The sequence below is a fragment of the Mustela erminea genome, chromosome 16, assembly GCF_009829155.1.
Source record: "Mustela erminea isolate mMusErm1 chromosome 16, mMusErm1.Pri, whole genome shotgun sequence".
Classification (NCBI taxonomy): Eukaryota; Metazoa; Chordata; class Mammalia; order Carnivora; family Mustelidae; genus Mustela; species Mustela erminea.
The window spans coordinates 33,594,629-33,618,507 of NC_045629.1; the positions used below are offsets into that span (position 1 = coordinate 33,594,629).

At 34.6% G+C, this 23,879-nt stretch overlaps 1 long non-coding RNA gene across 1 annotated transcript; it reads right to left on the reverse strand.

Annotated features, from left to right (window-relative positions):
- Positions 1-4,513: 4,513 nt before the first annotated feature.
- LOC116575121 lies at positions 4,514-11,463 on the reverse strand. The gene is made up of 3 exons (XR_004279617.1): positions 11,451-11,463; positions 6,083-6,092; positions 4,514-4,586 (listed from the first exon to the last, which is right to left on the reverse strand). It is a non-coding gene; the product is annotated as an uncharacterized LOC116575121 (long non-coding RNA).
- Between the last annotated feature and the right edge of the window lie 12,416 nt (positions 11,464-23,879).

Below are 23,879 nucleotides of genomic sequence, written 5' to 3' on the forward strand. Positions count from 1 at the left end.
TATTGGTAGGGCTTCTGGTCAAGGGCAAGCTACTAGTAGTTAAGGTTTGGGTAGTCAAAAATTTCATAGAGATTTTTTTACTATACTGGGGTTAGCACCCCTAACGCTTGTGTTATTCAAAGGTCAGCTCTATATACAAGCACAGTGTTTAGGTTTCAGTTGGGAGTATAATTGAATTGAACCACATGATGATATCTGTGTTGATAGGACCCCATGTGTTTCTTCCCTGGGAATGTGCATATTCACTAGACAAAGGACAAGAAGGACAAAGGGTTGAGCTATGCTGAATCCTCTCCATTTCCAATCTAGATCCTCTTTCTGCCCTTTCCACCCTAAAAACTGCAAACTAAGCAATGAGATATTCAAAATGGTTTTGTGTCTTGCCTTGATGCATTTTGTGTTCGCTTCCTCCCAGTATAAGTCTTAAGTTCTCTCACTTATTTGTGATCTCCTTATCTGGAAGCTTTCCAAAATGAATCATGGATTAACTACTTATCTTTTCCTTTTTCATCTTGGCACTGTCCCACATTTTCCTTCCCCCAATTAATTGCTTAAAAAATTATCTTTTCTCATACCATAGTCTACTATATAAATATGTGTATATGTATGTAAAAGTATGTATGTGTACACACACACATATATATGTATTTTTAGACTGAAAATCAAATGTGAATGGGGGAAGTAGATAATATTCATGACATCTAAGTTGAAATGTTCAAACGTGAAGATCCTAGCTAAATAAGAGAAAAATAGTGGCAGATCTTCTGTATTTTGGAACCAATTTCAACTTGGTGGGGACAGGGTCCACATCTCCAATAAGCAATTCTCTGAATACTAGCTTTATGTCCTACAATTCAACTCAACTCTGTCCCCTTACTACCTGGAGATAGTGTCAGAATCCACAGGTTAATTCAGAGCTACAAGACTGTTCTCCCCTTGCTGCTACTTCAGACACCATTTGCAAGCCCAGGTAGTTAACTTGTGTTTCCAACCAATTAGCTATAAATCAGGGACCCCACAAACCCCTATTTGGGTTTAATTAATTTCCAAGCACGGCTCACAGAACTCAGAGAAACCTTTCCCTCACTAGATTACTGATTTATTATAAAAGGCTATAACTCAGAAACAGCTAGATAAAAGAGATACATAATGCAAGGTCATGTGGAAAGGGGAATGAAGCTTTCTTGCCCTCTCCAGGCACCCCATTCTCTCCAGATCTCCATTTTTAACATAGGTATGATTGATTAAATTATTGTCCAATGGCAGTTGATCCAGCCTCCAGCTCCTCTCCTCTCTGGGAATCAGGGGGATGGAACTTAAAAAATTTTCAGCCTTCTAATTACATGGTTGGCTCCTCTGGTGACCAGCCCTTATCCCTCTGTGATGCCCCCTCCCCCCCTGCATTCCACAAATCATCTTATTAACATAATAATAGACACATTTTATCACTCTCATCACTCTCCTAAGGTTTTTAGGAGCTCTGTGCCAGAAATGGGGACCAGTATAAATTTCTGTTATAAATCACAGTATCACAGTGGGTAAACAAAGCATCCATATATGACATGTAGTAGAGTAGGCACAGGGTGATTAGCCTTCGGCTATTATGCCATACTGAACATGTGTATTCAGAAAATGAAATACAGTAAAACTCTTAATACTAGAAATTCCAGATGACATGTTCAAATTGGGGAAAACTGTATATTGGTTTTACTGAAAGGCTCATGGACATAACTTTTTAAAAATCTGCTATAACCTTTGGATAAAGTGTTTCATATTTGAGGAGCTTGGAAATAAATCAACATTTTTTATTATTATAAAGAATTTTTTCTCAATCTTATTGCTGGTACCATATTGTTCGCAATAATTTGTTTCTTTGTTTTTGCTCTTAGTCTCCATTTTATGTTTTTAATAGAATTTGAGTGAGACTGTACACAGTAAAGCTCTGGCATCAAATTGTCTGGGCTCAATTCTTGCTCTTTGTTACACTGTGTAACTTGAAAGAGTCACTTCAGCATTCCTCTGTCTTCAGTTTCTCTTTCTGAAAAATGGGAGTAATACATTGCCTAACCAGGCTTGTATTAAGAATGAAGTACATGGAAACCATTTAAAATAGTGTCCAGCACATAATAAGCACTCCATAAATCTATAATTTTTTGTGATACTTGCTATTAACATGAAGATGAAAGTGAAATAACTCCTACTTCCCAGAAAGACAAAATTATGGGTTCTTGGAAAACCAGATATACTATAAATGTGCATCAATATACTGGATAGAGGGGGGTAAAATTGGAGAAATGGCTGAGTCAATATTAGGTTATTAAACTTAGCTCTGCGTGTATCACATTGATTGATTTGCGACTATCGAACCACTCTTGCAACCCAGGAATAAATCCCACTTGATTGTGGTGAATGAATTTTTTAATGTATTGTTCGATTCAGTTTGCTAGTATTTTATAGAGAATTTTTGCATCCATGTTCATCAGGGATTTTGGCCTGTGCTGCTTTTTTAGTGGAGTCTTTATCTGATTTTGGTATCAGACGAATGCCGCCCTCATGATAAAAACCCTCAACAAAGTAGGTTAGAGACAACATTCCTCAACATAAAAGAACATGAAAAACCCACAACTAATATCCTCAATGGGAAAAATCTGAGAGCTTTTTCTCTATGGTCAGGAACTAGAAAGGATGTCCATTCTCACCATTGTTATTTAAAATAGTACTGGAATTCCTAGCCTCAGCAATCAGACAACACAAAGAAATAAAAGGTATCTAAATTGACAAGGAAGAAGTAAAACTTCCACTATTTGCAGATGACATGATACTCTATACAGAAAACCCAAAGACTCCAGCAAACAACTGCTGGAACTAATACACAAATTCAAGAAAGTTGCATGATACAAAATCAACATACAGATATATGTTACATTGCTATGCACCAAAAATGAAACAGCAGAAAAAAAAATTAAGAAACAACCCCATTTACAACTGCACCAAAAATAATGAGGTACCTAGGAATAACTGTAACCAAAGAGATGAAAAACCTGTACTCTGAAAACCATAAAACACTGATGCAAGAAATTAAAGATGACACAAATAAATGGTAAGACATTCCATGCTCATGGATTAGAAAAAAAAATATTGTTAAATATGTTACCCAAAGCAATCCACACAATTAATGCAATCCCTATCAGAACACCAACAGCATTTTTTGCAGAGCTAGAAAAAACAATCCTAAAATTTTCATCAAACCACAAAAGACCCTGAAAAGCCAGAGCAACCTTGAAAAAGAAGAGCAAAGCTAGAAGCATCACAATTCCAGACTTCAAGTTATATTACAAAGCTGTAATCATCCAGACAGTATGGAACAGGTACAAAAACAGACACATGATAAATAAAACAGAACAAGAAACCCCCCAAAGGAGCCACAACTGTATGGTAAATTAATCTTTCACAAAGCAGGAAAGAATATCCAGTGGGGAAAAGACAGTCTCTTCAACAAATGATGTTGGGAAAACTGGACAGTAACCTGCAAAAGAATGAAACTGGACCACTTTCTTACACCACACACAAAAATAAATTCAAAATGGATTAAATACCTTAATGTGAGGCAGGAAATCATTTTTGGTATCAGACTAATGGCGCCCTCATGATAAAAACCCTCAACAAAGTAGGTTATCCTACTTGGAAAATACAGGCAGTAACCTCTTTGGCAGTAACCATAGCAACTTCTTTCTATTTACATATATATATTCTTGAGAGCTTGTTTGGAGGTTCTAGCAGGGGAGCGCAGCTACTCGTATACCCTTGACCGAAGAACGGTCCTCTCCTCTATCGGGGAAGGTCGTCCTCTTCGACCGAGCGCGCAGCTTCGGGAGGGACGCACATGGAGCGGTGAGGGAGGAAGGGGACACCCGCCTAGCCAGCCAGATCAGCCGAATCAACCTTGGCGATCAATGGGGTGACAGATGTCGCAGCCAGATCGCCCTCACATCCACATATATATATTCTTGAAGCAAGAGAAATAAAGGCAAATAAAAGCTTTTGGGACTTCATCAAAATAAAAAAGTTCTTTCATAATGAAGGAACCAGTCATCAAAACTAAATGGTATACTAAACTGGAATAAGAGAAGATATTTGCAAATGAAATATCTGACCCCAAATCTATAAAGAACTTATCAAACTGCACACCCCCCAGTAACCAGTTGAAAAATGGGCAAAAGACCTCACAAAGTTAAAAATAGAACTACCGTACAGTCTAGCAATTGCATTAATAGGAATTTACCCAAAGAATACAAAAAATACTGATTGAAGGGAACACATGCACTCCAATGTATAGCAGTGTTACCTGCAATAGCCAAATTATAAGAACAGTCCAAATGTCCATCAAGTGATGAATGGATAAAGAAGATGTCAGTGGTGTGTATGTGTATTTGTGTGTGTGTGTGTAATATTACTCAGCTATAAAAAAGAGTGAAATCTTGCTATTTGCAACAACATGAATGAAGCTAAATCATACTATGTTAAGTGAAATAAGTCAGTCAAAGAAAGACAACTATCGTAGGATTTCATTGATGTGTGGAATTTAACTCATTTTGGCTCAGGTCATGATCGCAGGGTCATGAGATTGAGCCCTGCGTGGGGCTCTGTGCTCAGTATGGAGTGCGCTTGAGATTCTCTGCCTCTGCCTCTCCTCCTGCTTATGTTCACTCTTTCTCACTCTCTCTTTCTTAAATTAATGTATAAATCTTTAAAAAATCACTAAAAATTTCAAGGATGTAGAAAGGCATGTGATATAGGAGACATTAGAGGTTTTAGACTACTGCTGCATAAAATACTTTTTTTTTTCTTGGCCACATTAGAATTCATTTTGGTCCTGATTTAGTTTGAAATGTGTAGGTATATAAGTGAGAACATAATTATATAAAAATGAACTGTTTGAATCATGAGGTATCTAAATTTTATGCTAGAAAAATTACATAGCATACACAATATTTTCCAGGAAGCCATGACTCTAAAGTCATAGATTTGAGTTTGTGTGATATGAACAAAACTAAACAGACCATGCTCATCCTGCTAAAAATATTCCAGAGTTAAGGATCATTGGTGTGTTTGCCAAGAGGTCTGTCATAGCATGTTTATGAGAGGTTTTGACTTAGTCATGCTGCTTCTTTCTCTGGGCATACCCTATAGGACAGAGGGATTTCAAGCCAGTTGTTAAATCTTTTCCCTTCCAATTGTAAAGAAGAAAAATGACTTTCTCAACCATAATTATATTTTTATGTAAATAACATTCTTTAGTAACTTGCTCAATAATATGTTGATTCAGTTTTTGACAAACTTTTTTTTTTTTTTTTTTTTTAAGTCTGGGATGACCCAGATTAATACGAGGCAGCACAATGATTAATTTCTTGACTTCAGTTTCAGGGGGTGGACTTATTCTTTAAAACCCAAATGTTTTGGGGATGGGTCTTGCACCATCACCTTAAACAGTCATAGGTTTTGTTTCTTCAAGTAAATTCTGGGAGATACTCCTACAGGATTATAGTGATCATGTTTCTCTAGGGGAATGGTTAAGTGACAGTAAGGATATAAGGTGAGTGACAACTATTCTTGCTGCTGATACTATAGTTACTATTCTATCCCTCCTCTATTACCCATCAGGATGCTAAGCACTTTGAACTAGCATGCACCCCTACAGTTCTCAGTTGCTTATTTGTCAGGGGGATCCCCAACATAATCCCTGAATTGTGAGTGACTGTCCTCCATTATTTTCTAGGCCATGGTTGCTGTGTTTATGCATATGCCACCAAGATTGGGCAATAGAGTAAATGTGATATCATAGTGGATTACCAAGGTGCCAAACAAATTTTTGTTAACAACTTGGACAATTTAGATGACATGGCCAAATTCCTAGGGAAAAAATAAATTACCAAAAGTGAATCAAGAGGAATAGAAAATCTGGATTTATATAAACAAGTAAGTAGAATTACTGTTTAGAAGTCCCTATTGCCATCCAGTGCACACACACACACAGAGAAACCCAAGACCAGATGGATTAAATGGGAGAATTCTATCAAGTAACTAAATAAAAACTATCATCAGTGCTTCATAAACTCTTTCACAGAAAAGATGTGTTCCATAAACAATGAATCTTGGAACACTGAAAAAATAAAATAAAATCTAAAAAAAGAAGTGAAAGCACCTCTTCTCATTCACTGAAGGTAATATTACTCTGATATTAAGGCCAGACTAAGACATAACAAGAAAAAATTGTAATGAAAACCTTCATGAACATATATGCAAAAATACTTTTAAAAATAGAAAACAGATTGTACTAACATAAAATTATTTTACAGTATAACCAAGTGGGTTTGTAATTCAAAATTGCTTTGACATGTGAAAATTAATGTCATCACAATATTAATAGATAAATGATCCAAAAAACATGTTCATCTTAATAGCTAAAGAAAAGACTATTTTCTAAAAGACTAAAAGCTAAAGAAGATTATTCTCTACAAATTATAACTTAAATCAATATCAGAATTTTAGTAGGCTTCTTTTTTGTCAAAATGCAATCTGTGATGTTGTGATTTATACTGACATGCAAAGATTTGGAATTAGCAAACAATTTGGGAAAAAACAGCAAAGTTGTATGATTTATACATCACATTTTAAAATTTATTATAAAGACACTTCAAAAACATTGCGCTATGTAAAAAAGTCAGATGTGAATGTCCATTTATTTTATGATCCCTTTTACATGAATCATCTAGATAAAGAAAGTTTATAAAATTAAAAAGTATATCATCAGTTGCCCAAGGCTGAGAATAGTTGAAGATACTAAATGCAAAGGAACAAGATCATGAGAGAACTTTTTGGGCTGATGAAAATATTCTAAAACTGGATTATGAGGAAGGTTGTACACTGATCTGCACATTTACTAAAATATATTGAACTTTGCAGTTACAGTGGGTGAATTTGTGATATATAAAATATACCTTGGCAAAACTGTTAAAAAGTGGATAGGTATATCATAAATATTTAAAATCTGTTTTTCCTCATATAGCAAATATGTGTATACCTATATATTTAAATTCTCAGGTAATAAAAAGCAAGACTTATTAGACCAATAAAGATAAAGATAATGAATATGCCATTATTCGGGATGTAAGAACTACAAGGACCATGTTACTGCATGTGTTCCTAGGATAGCACCAGGGAGTTTACAGAAAAAAAAAATTGATTAGTTAAGGGCTCCAAAATCTCTGCAAAGGATGTGGTCGGGAAGCCTGACATTTTGCACAATGACCCCTGAATACAATGAGTAGTACAGATATAAATATGACCTCCAATGTGTACTATAGAGTAGGAATGTAAAAATGTATTTAATAACAATAACACTTTGAAATATCTATTACATTAGTCAACATATTATTCATCACATTAAAAACAAATTACCTCCTACATTGCAAGCCTAGTGTTAGCCCTTTTATATATAGGCAAGCAAACAAACAGAAGAGCAAAACTACTCTTCTCAAGTTATTCATAGTCCTAGGCTAAAACAATTATGAAAACAAAAGTTTCGATGTAAAATGTGCTGGTGGTTTTTAAAGTGGATTATATGTAAGACATGAAATTTGTCTCAGATTTTATAAAGAAGATGTATAAATATAAAACCTCAAGGGAATCAATTTTTAAATCTTTAAATTCCATAATCCTTTATCTTTTCTAGAACTTATCTTCCTATTAATACACTTGCAATAAAGATGCAGAGATACAGCTTCCTGCTCACTTTCCCTTTCAGAATTTCTCACACTCTCAAAAGTGGAACTTTTTTTTTTCCTTTTCTTTCTTTCTTTTTTTTTTTTTTTAAAGATTTTATTATTTATTTGACTGACAGAGATCACAAGTAGGCAGAGAGGCAGGCAGAGAGAGGAGGAAGCAGGCTCCCCGCTGAGCTCTCAGGCCCCTGGGATCATGACCTGAGCCGAAGGCAGAGGCTTCAACCCACTGAGCCACCCAGGTGCCCCGTTTTTTTTTTTCCTTTTCACAACAACCTATGGTGCATGGCTCCAAAGCATAACAACCTCATGGGCACTATACAAAAGAACAATTAGAAATAAGTGGCGGGGGGGGGGGGCGGTGGGAGGTTGGGGTACCAGGTGGTGTGTATTATAGAGGGCACGGATTGCATGGAGCACTGGGTGTGGTGAAAAAATAATGAATACTCTTTTTCTGAAAATAAATAAATTAATTTAATTAAAAAAAAATCTTCATTTACAGAGGCAAACCATAAAATGCTGAACTCCAGGAAACAAACGGAGGGTTGCTGGATGGGAGGTGGATGGGGGGGGGAGGGTACTGGGTGATGGGCATTAAGGAGAGCATTTGATGTAAAGAGCACTGGGTGTTATTTGCAAAGGTTGAATCACTAAGTTCCACATCTGAAACTCAAAAAAATATAAAGAAATATCTTCATCTAATGTGAATCTAAGGGAATGATATAACCAAGAATTGAGTAACAGATTCTATATTATTGCTTTCAACAAAATTGAATAAAACATGTGTCTCCTGATAGATCATTAACTTTTGAAGATAGATTACTGTAGTTTAGTGACATGTAACTCAACTCAAGAGATATTTAAAAAGGGTGAATTTTAATAACAAAAGATCCATTCTCATCTGCTTATGGATGAATACTTAGATCTACCAAAGCAATAGCTGAAAATGAGAGAAAATAAGTGTAGGCCATTCTAAAAATAAGTAATTATGATTGTGGGCCTGTGAATTAATAGAAAAAAACAAATTGACAAATTGCCATTTCTTTCATTTTAGATTTTCATGATTGTTATTAACAATAATTTTAAATACATTTATTTTGTTTTGACCAAGTTTGTGCTAAGGGTAGTATGATAATTAAAACATGTAAATATTCAATAGAGTATATATTCAATGAAAAATTTTAAATTATACAACTTTGTGCTTCAAAGAAATATGACAGGTTTAATACTGTACTCTTTTTAAAAAAATATATTACATAAGAAAAAATCACACAGAAATTTGGAGTATATACATATAAAGAATGAATAGAAATTATATAAGTGTTTTGATTATTAAAGAAGTTATTCATGAAACTTAACTAGGTTGTGGTTATTAAATATTTGATATTTATATTCTATTGAATATTTTAAACGTTTTTAATCTATTTTTAATATTGATCTTAATATTATTTTATTAATAAATCAATATTTTTCCTTTTAAGCACATAATGTTTTTAGTTGTTAACATAAAATGGTAAAGAGATACATGGTTTAAAAAACATTTGAGATGTGTTTTATCAAGGATGATTAAACAAAATTGATGTTTACAGAGTCTAATCTATTTCATGGAAATGTGGCAAAGAAGCTTGGGTAGGCCTAATTTTAAGTCTGTGGAATGGATTAGGAAGTCACTAGAATGATATATAAACTGGAGGCTGAAGGAAGAAAATTAATTCCAAGAACCTTAGCTTGTGCTATTGAATGGACAATAAAAAGGCCTCATTTTTTCCAGTAGCTTCTCATGATTAGAACTGGAAATGCAGACTGAATGGTTTTTCTTTTTTTTAAAAATATATGTATATATAGACCCATGTCTTATATATACACCCAAGAATGTCTGTTTATAAAATAATTCACTAAATATTTCTCCTTAAAACAAAATTTTAAAGGTAAACTTGACCTCAGTTGAAAGTAAAACTATTACAGGCTATTAACTATAAGTGTTAAATTTATCCCTCTGTTGATCACAGGATTATGAATATCATTATTTATCTCATTACTGAAAATATCCAAATTATGCATTAATTTTAATTTTATACAGAGAAAGGCTGCATTGTATTTTAAGTGAAATCATGATGTTATGTATAGTGCCATAGCTGGAAGTGATCAATATCACTGTTAGTGGATTCATGATGAAATGATCATAAAAAGAAAACTGTATATTAAAAAGCAACAACATAACTAGAATAGACAGTAATGTGATGTTAAATTAGTGACATGTAATGATTGAGAAAAGGGTAATGAAAGCATCATGTATTTTGCAACTTTTATATGAAATAAAAGAGATCTTACCCAGTTGTTGGTTTGAAAAGTATACAATTATTTCATTGAAGAAATAAGTTTTGAAAAGTATACAATGTGTATTCTTTCAGTTCATTGGAGAAATAATTTTTTATTCTAAATAGTTTAACATGAATTTTAGATATATCACTTTTCTAAATATACTATTGGACTTCTCTATTTAGTATTCAAAAAGCTCATTGATGAATATGAGATGAGATTTTTATTAAAAAAATCCATATGGATATAGTATGAATCAACAACTCTCTTACAGATTTCAGGTTTGGTTAGAAATGGGAAGATTGGCTTCATCAGGAAAGTGAGATGCATGACATGAGCAGAAAACCAAGAGAGCAGGAAGGCAGATTGCTAAGCCACTCCTACCAAAAGCAGCAATTAGTGAAAAGATAGCTCAGTTAAATGCAATCAGACACACTCAACCAAACTAAAATTGGGCAAGATTAAAGATCACTGGCATTGGGCAACATGGGAGCTTTCTTTCCTTTTTTTTATTTATTTATTTTTTTTTTTGTTTTGGTTATTTTCCAACCGATTCTCTTTCCTCACTGTGAGCAAATGAACAGGATAATAAAATGTTTTTATTCAGGAAGAATAAAAACATTTTCAGTTGGGAAAGGCACATTTTATAATACAAGTCCTTGATCTGAAGAAGAGTGAAATAAGTGGGAAGTTGAGGGGAAGGAATTATAGGCAGAAGGATGATAAACAGTGAAATGGGAGGGTGGCTCAAAATGTATAAATACTCAAATTCAGAGCATTGGTACAAGGATGAATGAATGAATGTGCGCACCTGGGGTGAGGACTGGTGCTAGGTAGCATAGGAATTTGCATTTTAACAAACATTATGTGGACTCAATTTTAGGAAGTCATTGAAGGCTTTTTAAGTAGAGAGACAGTTTCTAGGTCTTTGTGTACCTTCATTTTCCTGAGAATATTTCCTAATCATCCTCATCCCAATTATTCTGCTTACAAAATTCTCAATTTTATTAAAACATCTGATAGATAACCAAGTCTGCTTTAGAGTTTTCCAAGTATTTATTCATTCTCTTTAAACTGAGCCTAACTTTTTAAGGTTGTTTCCAGAAGAAATATTTGAATCTATATAGAATGACCTTCAGATATTTTGTGGTTTTATAGACATACTTTCACATCATATGCAAATAATAGAAGAAATCAGTGTCTAAGTCCACACAAATTCAGCATCTAACAAAATCCCATTATCAGGGATAATTGTTATCCCAATAACAGATACTCTTATTGTATTGTCGGTTTTTTTTTTAATATTATTTTAGAGAAAGAGAGAGAGAGTAAGCACCCAGGGGGAAGGACAGAGGGAAAGGGAGAGAGAGAATCTCAGGTAGACTCCCTGCTGAGCAGGGACCCCCCCATGGGGGGCTCAATATCATGACCCTGAGATCATGCCTGAGCCCAAGTCAACAGTTGGATGCTTAACGGACTGTGCCACCCAGATGCCCCACATTTTCTGATTTTTAATGGGACATTTTATTTCTATAAACAACTGAACCAGCTAGCTAACTTAACAAGCAAAATAATTACATTGCAAGTGACAAAAAATTTATTATCTAAAATACTGTTTTATTCAAACTGGTGACCCTGAGGTGAAAATACTATGTATTATATTACTAATCACAAGGATTTTCTTGTTTTTCCCAATCCTTATTTTTAACAAGCACCATGAGATAATATAAATGTATCCTAAAGCTATATAATATTACTGCTATGGCTTTTCTAAGTTAATACAAATGTAACATGGCAGATGTTCTATTATTAAGGTTTATATTGTATATACTCTTTCACTTGTCCATCTTAGAAAGGTTCGCTCGGTACTCCATGAGGCAAACGATTCTGCCTGTCAGGCTACCTCACAGATCTAGGAATAATGAACACATCAGATGCTGACCTCAAGCAATATTCCTTCTGATTTGTTCCCTTTCACAGCACACTTGGGTTATGCCCCATTACATCCCATGCATTGTTTCATCTCAAGAGTTTCTCAGACAATGTAGATAGAGGCGGGGGAGAGGAAGAAATAGACAAAAAAGATGGATTTTCCAGTCATAGAAAAGTTGTCTTTAATAAGGACCAAATGAAAGGCAGAATCCGTAGCTACTCTTTGAATAAAGAGACAGATCCCATAGGTTTTTCCAGACTTCTGTGATCATAGTAGTCATTTACTCTGCTCCGATCTAAACTAATTCTGAAGATAATAAAAGCTGGTGGCCCAGATTAGTACTCTCTTTTGCTTTAAATATTCATATCTGTTGTTGCTTTCCCTTACTGGGAAAGTCAGCCTTACTAAAAAATACACCATATAAAAATAATTTTTATTAGTGGCACTTTCTGCATCATTTTAAAAATGTTATTTAAGTCTTTAAGTAAAAGTGTATCTTTGTCATAATATGTTGTTGTTGGTTTTTTTTTTTTTGGAAAAAAAACTAAAGTATTCTGTCTTCTTGTTATTTTCTCTGTTTTCATTATACATGTGTTTCCTCTGCCTTTTGTTTGTTCCTGTGATTCATGTTTGCTTTCCAGGAATAGAGTTTATTAGAAGGTAATAAAATTAGATGACCCAGCTCATAGCTCACCATATTCATAGAAAAAAGAATATGGTGGCATCAATGAGGTTTTTGCCTTATGGCTTTCCCTCTCTCTTAATTTTTCGTTTAAATTCCTTACGCGCTTCCACCCTTCAGGAAGACCCACCATACTGAATTCCGTGTTAGTCCCAGCCAGGAAGACAAAACTTAGCTCATAAAAAGCAATGTATTGTTTTTAAGCACTCTATCTTACAGACAATATTATTGCTATAATGCACAGCTTGGTCTTGACTTGTTAACGAGATATGGAAACTTTATTTAGCTTTTTAACCTATGAGTATTGATTGAATTATTCTTATTTTTTAATTCCCTAAATATGTTATATGAAGGATTTATATTATAATTATGAAACTAAGTAGGATAAATCCTCACAAAACATATTGCAAGTAGAATCAAAAGTAGATACCAACTCTGGTTTATAGAAAAGATAGATCTGAAAAGTAAAAAAGCAGTCAATACAAAACTCATTGAAAAATAAAGAAAAATAATGTATTGGGTAACATTTTTTAGAAGGACATAGTTATGACATTATTATTTAAAAGAAAAGAAAATAACAACTTCCTTTTTTCATGAAACTAGTCCCAAACTGAAATATAAGTACGGCAATACTAATTAAAAATAAAGAGAAAGAAGTTAAAAATAAAGAGGGAAGCTAGGAAGAAGATTGGAAGATTTGATCCAATTCATAGGGCAAGAATGAAGGTTTAACGTATGTTTGACTGGAGTCCCAAGAGTGGTAAAGAGAAATAACAGGGCCTAGAAAATTGTGAAGAGATAATAGCTAAGAATTTACTAACACTAGTGAGAGACAATGACAAATCCATGATGATGTGGGAGCCCAAGCATGGTAATTGAAAAGCACAACTGGGCATGTAAAGAGGAAACATAAAGAAAGACAGGGAAAAAAGGTATACATTCATGTTCATATTTTATAAAATGGATTACTCACAGATAGTAAAAGTTTCTCCATGTGAATCCATGCTAGATCTTCATATGATTTGATTAACATCAAGAATGTGGAAGCATTTCCATCATTGTTGGCTACCAGCAATAGAGAAAAATATGTGGAGCTATCAGAAAACCATGCTATTAGATACTAACAATTTCTGTGAAAAAAAAAAAAATCTCTCTCATGCTGGGAGGGGTATATCATCCCATATATCAAACATGTTATGAATATACATGGGATACAGGCATAATATCCTTCTTATTAATCAAATATTAGACTCTGGAAATAGCCCCTGCCTAAAATATCCTGGCAATTCTACTCTCAGAAAGCTAAAGAAATGAAAGGGGCACTTTGTGGTATGTGTATCCCTTGCTAGTGAGCTTATGGTAGATATTTACTTTTTCCTTCACTAAGAGCTGTTGTTTCTGCCTCTGTTCATTTTTTAAATAAATTACTGGATTTTGTCATATTTAAACACTATGCATTGAGGAAATAATTAGATATGATTGCACATCTTGCCAAGAAAAAGGAAACCCTGATAAATGTTTCTTCAGCTATTAAATTAACAAATAAGATTGAGTCCCTATTATCTATACAGAAAAAAATTACAGATTGTGGGACATGGTCACTGATACTAGCAAAATACTACTTCAGCCAATTCCTCTTCTCATTTGACTGGATTATTGCAATAGCCATTTAACTATTCTCTCTGTACACATTATAACTTCTGATCTCTACCAAAATAACTTTTCAAGATTAATTTTGGTTTATGGCATGAAAACTTAAGACTGAGCCCAGCCCAAACTTAAGAGTTTTAATCTGTTCTTTTAATCAGTGCCACTTGGCTCACTACATTGTGGAGAGGAACTTTGGTAGTTACAGGACAATGAAATCAAATACTTCATTTACTCCTGGGCCAACTGGCCATTTCTGTCCAAATTTATGTAATGCATGCGTTGTGACACACACCCCATGATCCATTCAAAAGCACGTATTTCTGCCTAACTTTCAAACACCAGGGCCTGAGATCTCCACCCTTTCCTGAGGAGACACATCAATCTCTAAACTTTTATTGCATTGTTTGGTACAGGACATTCTCTGTACTAATTTGTTGTGGATATGAAACAATTAGAGGAACAGCCTACATTTGTATTTATTTTCTATTCCATACCTCTTTGCCCTTTCTTTTTTTCTCCTTAAAATCCATTACTAAAAAAAAACAAACTGTTGAAATGTGGGAAAAAAAATTTTTTTTAAATGTAAGCCAAGTCCTGCCAACTTTTCTACTCTTCATTTCCCTTTCTGGGCTCTAATGTATTTTGACAGAGTTGTGTTTACTGAACCATTGGTCTACTGATGGAAGAAAGAAAGAATCGTTCAACACTATTTCTTTGTTATTATCATGGTAACATTTCTCCGAGGGGATGTATTAACATTGAGACTCTGGTCCCGGAGTATCTGCTGTAAAGGTGGATACTGATGGATGACCATTCAAAAACGGTCTTTTCAAATGGGGATTAAATGCGGTTGATGAGCCCCAGATCTGGCCTAGAGCAGAAGGCCCAAGCCAAGCTGGTTACTACTGCAAATGTTACAAGACCCTGATTTTCATTACTTATTGGCAGAAAAACAAAGACAAAGAAGAATCCCCTAACCCTCCCCACCCCCAAAACTATTCCTATTTGGATAGAGCATTATTTTTTAAATTTTCCCAGCACTTTTTTTTTTTTAACATTTATTTATTTATTAGAGAGAGAATGAGAATTAGAGAGTGCCCTCACAAGCACAAGGAGGGGTTAGAAGGAGAAGAGAGAGAGAATCCCAGGCAGGCTCCAAGCTGTTGAATCAGAGACACCCTGACCAAGCTATTGAGCCGGTGACCACCCTGAGATCATGAACCCATCCAAAACCAACAAGATTCCTCTGCTCAACCAACTAAGCCACCCAGGTGCCCCTTACCAGCACTTTATAAATTCAAGTAAATAATATGGAACTGATGATATTTTCTTTAAAAATAAAGAAAAAGAGGGACGCCTGGGTGGCTCATTGGGTTAAAGCCTCTGCCTTTGGTTCAGGTCATGATCCCAGGTCCTGCGAACGAGCCCCGCATTGGGCTCTCTGCTCAGCGGAGAGCCTGCTTCCTCCTCCCTCTCTCTCTCTGCTTGCCTTTCCGGCAACTTGGGATCTCTGTCTGTCAAATAAATAAATAAATCTTAAAAATAAATAAATAAATAAATAAATAAATAAAATAAAAATAAAGAAAAAGGGACCTAAAGGCATTTGGAAAGAAAACCTAAAATTATTTCAATGAAAATGACCAAATGTAATATAATGCATTCTAGTCAAGAAGCCAGGGGAAAGGAAAAAACAAAACAAAACAGTAGGTAGTAGGTAGTTTTGCTGCTAATCATGATTATATTTATATTATATAATATATATTATATATAATTATTATTGTATATGTAATTATATATTATAATCCCATGATTATAATGTCAGTATGCACATCATATTTATGAAGACTCTATTAACAGCTTACATGAAACTGTTACACTATGACAGGACAATGGAACAGAGGTTAGAAACTACCACCTCTTGACGAATTTGGAAAATAATTGCATGATATACGCTACGATAAATGTAATGCTCATTGGTTTTGATAACCAGGATGTCTAATGTTTAAGGTATTTCAAACTCTTGCTAAACGTAGGTAAATGCTGTCAAAGTAGACCCGCCCTCAGATTTTATTTTAATGTTTTTAATGTGGACCCATAGAGACTGGAGAAGAGGCCGAAGGGTAGGGACTACATCAGCGCGGAAGAACACTTTCAGCGTTTTAAAAGGGAAACACTGCGAGGGCGGAGTGTCCCTTGGCGGTGGGGAAGTGAGAGCCGGCTTCTGAGAGGAAGGCGCCTGCGTGGAACCTGGTGGGGGTGGAGCCCAGCGGAGAGCGCCGGTGTGGGGCAGCAGTGGGCGGGGGCAGTCACTCTTAGCGCGTCCAGGCGTCTTCCAGGTGAAGCCCGCCTCTTTCCAGCAGTTTGCCTTTGCTGGCTTCCAGGTTCCACCTCCTTTCATACTTCCATGCCCTGCTGCTTTGAGGCTCTAGTTTCTTCAGGATTCACAGCTGTTGCTCTTCTTGAACTACTCGTCTTGGCGCCCATCTATCTGGTAGCTTCCCACCAAAGCATCTGATGTCGACAATTACTCTCTTTTTTAAAGAAAACTGCGTTTATTCCTTTAGTGATTGGAAAACGTAACTAGTACAGGAAAAAAAAAAAAAGTTCAGTCCGCTGGAAAGGAAAGAAACCTAGTGCTACCCAAGAGAACTGGTGGCTCGTCTGGGAGAGAAACTTGGTGATCATGAGGAGGAAGAGCCTGTGCCCTGGAGCCGGACCCTGTAGTCCAGGTGAGACAGGTTTTGCTATCTTCTGAACGTCTGCCTCAGGCATGAAACCAAATTCCTATTTACTTAGCTCTGGGGGGAGGCGGGTGGGTGGGGATATGTGGAGCCAATTTTTTAAAAATAATTTTTTTTCCTTAATTTTGATTTTTACAACGCAGTGAGATAGGATACTAGGATTGCTGTCCCTGTAGAAGCAGCAATTGAGGTTCAGAAGTTGTGTCTTTTCTGAAAGGCTCTTAAACGGGTTCAGGATTCCACGGCAAGTATAGGGACCCGCCTAAGTTTGAATTCAGTTCTGTTTGATTATCTAGTCAGTATTCATTTATCCTTGCAAGCCTGTGTTCATTCAGGATCTGTTTCTTCCACAGCTTCCATATGCCTTGCCCTCTGCTCAGACAGTGGTGACAGCTATGAACTAGACAGACTGGGACCTGCCCTGGTGAATCTCTTAGTAGAGTGGTGACCCCTCATGTCACCCTTACCAGAGTGTGAGGCCCCAGGGCAGTTGCTGTCGCCAACAATGACGTAGCAAAAAAATTAAAGTGCCTTCCTTTAAAAATCAGGACTGGATGATAAAGAGTGCAGAAACTGAAAATTTTCCAACTATTTAAATCTTATAATTGCTGACTGTTCAGAAACAGCACACATGGATCTGGGTGGTGGTGAACAGCAAAAAGGGATTATGGATGAACCTGCCTTGTTCTAGCTCCTTGCCATACTTCCTATTTCTGTGGAAAGCCTGACTGATTAAATATTGAGTCAGGCTAATGCTGTCAGCGTGCATAAGAACATAATCATTAATAACTTAAGATAAACACAGTGATTCTTCATTGCGTTCAATGCAAAATCTTGAATCCTTAAAATTGATAAAATAAACATGTTGCTTGATTTTTAGCTTTCTTATTTGGTCTCAACTTTCTTTGAACTCTTCCTTGAACAACACACTTTTATCAGTAGAGTGCTCCATGGAACACTACATCAAAAACTAATGATGTACTGTATGGTGACTAACATAACATTAAAAAAGAAGAAGTAAAATGCTATTTGCAATTTACTGGGAGTATCCAACTTCCTCTTACTTAGTGGCACGTGCATAGACTTTTTTCTATGAGGCCTGTCCTCTAACTCCCCCAGAGGTTGGTTATGTCCTTCAGATATGCTCCCCTGGAAACAATTTTATGTGTATTGCAGCATTAGATTAAAATTATCTCTTTGTTGTTTATCTCCTCCATAAGACTAAGTTTTGTGATGAAAGGGATCTTTGTTCTATCCATTTTTCCCCATCATTTTGTGTGGTTCTGGAATATTATAAGCACTTGGATATTTATGAAATGGAGGAAGACTAGGTATACAGGTAGTAGTAGTAAGATGTAGATCTCCCAAGAGGTTGTTTGATTGCACACTGTGTTAAGAATATTGAAGTGGTAGCAGGAAATTAACATGAGTAGGTCATGTGGAATGAGGGAGCACAGCATCATAAGATACTGAAAATAGAAGAGACTTTCTTCTTGAATACTTGCCCTTGAAAAAAGATTCAAGATGTATTAATATAAAGAGGACTGTAACAATATGGTATTTCTGTTAGAACATAGTTTTCAACATTGAACCAAGGCAACATTTGTTGAGGGATAAGCAATTAAGTTCCCATCTGGAATGTGATAGGAATGGATTGCACAGAATTTCTGGCTTCCACAGAGGAAAGCATCCTGCTTTATCCAACACCCTCCCCGCTTCGCTCCATTTTTTATTCCCGGCTTCCATGAATTTTTGGACCTAAACTTTCCAACAATAGGAACTTTGTAACACTTTTGTCAGTGGATTCTGCAGATTTAACATTTGTCCCATTAGCCGTCTCATATGTTTGGTGGTCATGATATTAATACTTTTTCAACGTGTTAGATATGATAAAACCATCAGATATACTAGGACATTTTCATACATGTTTTCAAAAACAAAATAAACCAAAATGAGACAAAACAACTAACCAACCAAACAAATGAAAAAGCTATTTCTTGGAGTGTTAGAGGAATCAGAGATATGGTACATGACTGCAGAGCTGACATTAGTAAATAAAGAATGCCCAGGGATCATATAGCAACAGTGAGTAGCTTACAAAAGTTGAAATGAAACACAAGCTACAAAATATATATAAACAAAACTTTAGCCTCATTTTCTCTTTCTTCTACCAAAAAGTAAGTGAAGTATGCTGGGAAGACTCTCCTAAGGACAGATAAAAGACAATTTATTTTTAAGTGTGTATTTAATAAGGTATAATTAAGGGCATAATTAAAAATTATAAGCCAACTTGTTTTAATATTAATGTTTTTTTTGAAATGTCATTAATATGACAGATTATAGAAAAGGCAGAAAATAAGTTAAGGATACTAAATTCTTAGAACATACAGTTTAATCCAGCTTTTGAGATAATTTACTAGTCTACCATATAAGATGTGAAGTAAATAATTCCAGGTGAGAAAATCTCTTTCTTTGATATTTTTATTAACTTTATCATTCCCCTAATATGTGTTTTTTATAGAGCTATCCTAAGTCTGGCACTGGTTACAGTGCCCATATTTAGGCACATCAGATAATTGGTTCAGTTCTTAATCATTTTTTTAAATGAGGCAATATAATATGGCACAAATGTGTGGGAGGAAGGTATGTGAAAAATACAGAGAAATATTGGAAATTACTTCTATTAAGGCATGCTAGTTGTTTAACTTGGGATGACAATACACAGAGAAAGGAAAATTGATATCTTCTAATCACTGAAGTTCGGTGTGCTGGAACAAGGAATAAATTCTTACATGTAGTTCAAAAAATGCAAGTCAGGGTCAGTTCCTTTTTAAAGGTAAATATAAGGAAGAATTAATAAATGATGCTACAGCTTAGCTCAGTAGCTAGAGATGTGGTCTCTGGAAATATACCACCTGGGTTTAAAACCCAAACATGCTGCTTTATTAACTGTAGAACTGGCAAGTGTTTTCACACCTTCCCACAAATAAAATTAGCAACGATGACATAGTCCCAATTCAAGAGTTGGCATTTGGACAAATGATAATATTTATAAAACATTTATAGCATTTAGAACTGTTAAATATTATTGTAACTGAACTAGTAACTTTATAAGGTAACCAATTCTGTATTACTATAAGATGAAATATATAGATGTGATATGGAGGAAATCACAATTACAGTTAAGAAAATTGAACCATGTGACCTCAAAATAATCACAATTCAAAGAATCTAGTATTCTCTGAGTAAATCTTCTGAATGAAAAAAGTATTGCCTTTGGTTTGAATAGGAAATATTTAATAGAGTTGGCTAGATAATAGTTATTAAGGTAGACATAATTCAAGAAGTTTCCAGTTTAGTGTCTAGTTTAGTACAGATAGTAGTGGGTTTTGCTAAATTGTTTTTATACATAAGTTTAAGGGGAAAACCCCACAATGTTCTGCCTTATAAATAGATCCTTAATAAATACTTGTAGAGTTATTTAATACCACAAAATAAACTGGAAGAGTCACAGCAACTCCTTTTATCTCCAGTGGTGTAATATCTGTTATTTTTCTTTCTCTCTGAATCCTGAAACAATAGGCCAATACTGCTTGCAGTTAGGATTTAGACATTTTATCCTGAAGTCAGTATGAAGCTCAATAACCTTATTGAGAGAAAACAACCAGAAATAAATTGTTACCAAACCTATTTTCCCCAAAGAAAAGCTATCAAGTTACCATGTAGCAGAGCAAACTCAAAATGCCAATGCAAAGCTGTATCCTGATGTAAGTTAAGTTTGCTGTTTCTGTAAATTGTTTATCTATTCACCTTATTGAAAGCTTGCAAGATAATACTTGATCCCAGTCGACTTTGTTTTTATCCAAAAAAATGAAATTCCACTTTATTCTTAGTTCCACTTTTAAATTCTGTATACAAACATTTTTCTTTTTTAAACTGGAAGTTCTGTACAAGAAAGAGAGGGTGGGAAAGACTATTAAAACACACACACACACACACACACACACACACCCCGAAGTGTGTAGCAAATGCTGTAGGTTATTCTGATAATTCTGTGAGGTAAGACTCAGAAGAAAAATGGAATTCTTCATATCCTAAACATATTTACCAAATGCCATTTTTTAGTTCAAACTGAGGAAGAATGGGAATATTTTATATTGATATATAATTATTAGACAGTTGAATAGCTAGACAAAACAAAGTGAATGGTGAACTCTTTTTTACCCATCTGTTGGACTCACTGAGGTCTTGTAGAACTAATTACATTATTCACTGCACAATCTTTGAAAGAATACTCACACACAAACACATGAGAAACAACATAAAAGGTAAATTTGGTCAGGCTCTTCTTGCCAGGTAAAGAATGAGCAGAATTACTGATTCATGTCTGGTGGTCTTACCTTTGCAGAGTATCAGTTGTTTCCATGAAATATTAATGTGATCTATTGTAGAGCTTTTATTTCCACTTCAATAAATCATCCTAATGGGAACATATATGTTTTAGGAGGTCAAATAATATTCTGCAAATGACAGTGTGTAAAATATTTACTGATGAAAAAATATTTGTTTAATCAGCTTTGATAATAAAAAAGATCAACATTAATTATAGTCCAGACTTCTATGCAGGAAATGTGACATTTCCATTAATGTTAATGAGAATTTTATGTTTTAATTGCCATTGCTTTGAAAACATATTTTTATATAAAGACCAGGTTTCATTTTATTATGATCACTGTGTTATTTTTTGCTTTTAATATCATGAATCAATAATATTTAGATCTTGGTAATATAATTCAACCAAGGAAATTAAAAGACTTATTTTCTATAATAAAATTAGAGAAGAAAAAGAAAACACTAGCAAAATAATCAGTGCTTTTATTGACACACATGAATTTATAGTTTAGAGAAGGAAAATTTGCTTCAATTTTATTGCTTAATATCCATAGGAAAAAAAAGCAGTTCTTTTTAACTATAACTCATTATATGTACATAATCTCTTTCTACCTTTAAAAGAAAGAATATCCTTATCTCTCTCTGTCTCTCTCTCTCTCTCAATACACACACACACACACTCTCACACAGGCTTATATACCATATATTTGAAATTCCGAATTTTTCTAATTTTTCACATTTAATCAAATAAGTCATTATATTGCTTCTGCATCATCTACTTCCGGCCCTTTATTGATAATATTTCCTTCTTTTGAATTTCACAGGACACTAGCGTCGTGGTTTTTCCCTCTTTTTTACATGGAGTTGAAAGTCCTTACTTCATCTGCTGCTGAGATAGTTGATGAAGGTAGGTTTTATTTTAGAAGAAAATAATTTATCAGAAATAACATGCTGTGCTATGAGCTCGATAAGGGCAAGTACATTATATTATTCCCAGTTTGTCTCTCAGTTTTCTTAAATTTATTTTCTCATTTTATTAACACATTCTGAGCTATAATTTCTGTGGAAGTAGGGACTGCATCTTTTTCATGCATTTTATATCTCTACCCCATGAGTGCCAAGCTTTTATTCATCTTTGCATTCATTCAGCAAATATTTGAGTGTCTATGAACACAAGGTACGTAGTTTAAATCAATGAACAAGATATACATGGTCTCTTCCCCATGATGTTCTAGGAGGTACAAAGTCTGTGGTTTGTTTCAAATGAACCAGTATAATTTCTTTTTGTACAGTGCAACAACCAGGTGGGAGTAACACTATAATACACATGGCATGGGTGAGGAAACTGAGGCAAAGACAAGGTTCAGACCTCACCCAAGGTTACCGAGGAAGATGGTCATGAATTCTTGGAGGCCAGGCATTAGAGACACCCCCTCCCAGTCCCATCCATTTATTTTTGATAGTTAAATTGATTTTTACCCCATTCAGTGCTTCATTTGAGGGCTGTTTATGAATTTAAATTAAAGATTTATAGGTACTTTATGTAAATTTATGAAGTAATAATTCTGAAAGCTTCAAAAAAATGGCAATTCTCCTGGACAGCAAAAGCATGAGAGCCAAGTGAGCATCAGAATAGCATTCTTTGGTTTTGGTCATTTTATTGTCTTTATGACTTGCAGCAAATCACCAAAGTTTTCCTGTATTTATGATGTATGTATTGGGTTTAGAGGATTTGTAAGGTCTTTATCAACTCTGTAGGAGTATATATGTAACTGCATTAAATGAAAAAGAATTGTATTTAGTAAAGGACAGTCATATATTTAGTGGCATCTGAGAATGAGGGATTCTACTTTAGAAGATTTTTGGATAGCTCAGTTTCTTCTGATCAATCATTAATACTGTAATTTATGGAAATCTTGACTATATTTATTGGTACTTTGCTTTTCTGTGATTCCTTGGACTCATTATTATGAATACATTATTAAAAATTGCCTGAAATAATTTAAACTTATTTTTTTTGTTAGTGTTCTGATTGCTTTTGAGTATTTTGACACACTCCTCAATATTAGGCTGTTGCTTTCACAACTGTATTCTCTAGTAACACTTTTATCTTTATCATTTTCTCATCTTTAGAGTTTGACTTAGAAAAAAGGATAACATTATTTTTTGAATTTCACCATTGCAAAAAATTCAATAAAATTCTGACTTAAAAATCTGTAGATCTTTGTGGAAAAAACTAGAAAAATATCCATTAATATTTTTTGTACTGTATAAGTTACTTAGGGGAAAATTTTTTCCCTACATTGTATGCTCTATTTTAGGAGATTGTGTACTTCAATTTATTAGAATCTCTATTGGAAACTGGTTTGTGAAGAACATTC